The following is a 1732-nucleotide window of genomic DNA, read 5'->3' as shown; positions in this document are numbered from 1 at the left end:
TTCTTTTTTTTTTTTTTAATGCTTTATTAACTTCTGATTTACATCGTTCGTTTACGCCAGATTTTGAGTTACAAATTTTCTTCCCATTTTTCCCCCACCCATCCCCCCAAAACAGCAGTCCCACAGGATATCCCCACCTCTGATCTGCTCTCTCCCATATTTTCTCCCATACCCGTTTCAACTTTTCCAGTAGGGCATGGTGGATCTCTATATTTCCCAATTACATGTAAAACAATAGTAAATAGTATATATATATATATTTAAACATTTGATTTTAAAACTTTGAATTCCAGATTCATTCCCTTCCTCCCTTATCACCCACCCTTACTGGGAAGATAAGCAGTTCAGTATAGGTTGTACATGTGTGGCTAATGCAAAACAATAACATAGCAGATATATTGTAAAAGACTGACTATATTTCCCTCCCTCCTATCCCACATCCCACTTGTTCTATTCTCTACTTTGATCCTGTCCCTTTTCAAAAGTGGGTGCTTCCAACTTCCCTCCCCCCCAGCCTGCCCTCCCTTCCATCATCCCCCCTCACATCCCCTCCCCCCCCTATTCTCCTGGAGGGTGAGATCCCCTATTTAGTGTGTATTTCCCTCCCTCCTCAAGCCAGATTCAATAGGAATAAGGTTGACCCATTCCCTTTTGCCTTCCTATTCTTCCCCTCCATTGTAACCATTTTCCCTTGCCTCTTCTGTATGAGATAGTTGCCCCACTCTGTCTCTCCCCATCTCCTCTCATTATATCCCTCTCACCTCTTAATTTCACCTTTTAAGTATCATCCCTTCCTATTAAATTGGTCCCGTGCCCTCTATCAATGTATACCTGTAAACATATATACACACATTCACATATATATTCATATGCCTGCATACCCTCATATAAAGACATATATATATATATATAAAATATATATATATATTTCTAATCCCTTCAACTACTGAGAAAAGTTTCATAAGTTACAATTATTGTTTTTCCATGTAGGAATGTTAATAGTTCAACTTTGGCCAAGTGGCTCAGCAAGCAAGAGCACCGGCCTCAGTGCCGGGACGACCCGGATCAAATCCGGGCCCAGACACCCAGCACCACACCCAGAAACAACAACTGGCCGTGCAACCCCGAGCAAGCCACTCAACCCCAATTGCTTAAAAAAAAATAGTTCAACTTTGATAAGTTCCTTATGATTTCTTTTCCCTATTTACCTTCACATGCTTTTCTTGCTTCTTGTATCTGAATGTCAAATTTTCTATTCAGCTCTGGTTTTTTCAGCAAGAATGCTTGAAAGTCCTGTATTCCACTGAATGACCATATTTTCCCCTGAAATAGGATACTCAGTTTTTCTGGGTAGGTGACTCTTGGTTTTAATCCCAGCTCCCTTGACCTCCGGAATATCACATTCCAGGCCCTTCGATCCCTCAGTGTAGAAGCTGCCAGATCCTGGGTTATTCTGATTGTGTTTCCACAATATTCAAATTGTTTCTTCCTGGCTGCTTGTAATATTCTCTCCTTAATCTGGGAATTCTGGAACCTGGCTATAATATTCCTAGGAGTTTTCTTTTTGGGATCTTTTTCAGGAGGTGATCGGTGGATTCTTTCAACCTCTATTTTGCCCTCTGGTTCTAAAACATCAGGGCAGTTTTCTTTGAGAACTTCCTGGAGGATGCTTTCCAGGCTCTTACTTTGGTCATGGCTCTCAGGCAGTCCAATAATTTTTAAATTATCTCTC

The sequence above is a fragment of the Petaurus breviceps genome, unplaced genomic scaffold (assembly GCF_028583685.1).
Source record: "Petaurus breviceps papuanus isolate PSGF00001 unplaced genomic scaffold, PetGlider_PUasm1.0 90925, whole genome shotgun sequence".
Taxonomy (NCBI): domain Eukaryota; kingdom Metazoa; phylum Chordata; class Mammalia; order Diprotodontia; family Petauridae; genus Petaurus; species Petaurus breviceps.
Note: the sequence above shows the minus strand (reverse complement) of the source record.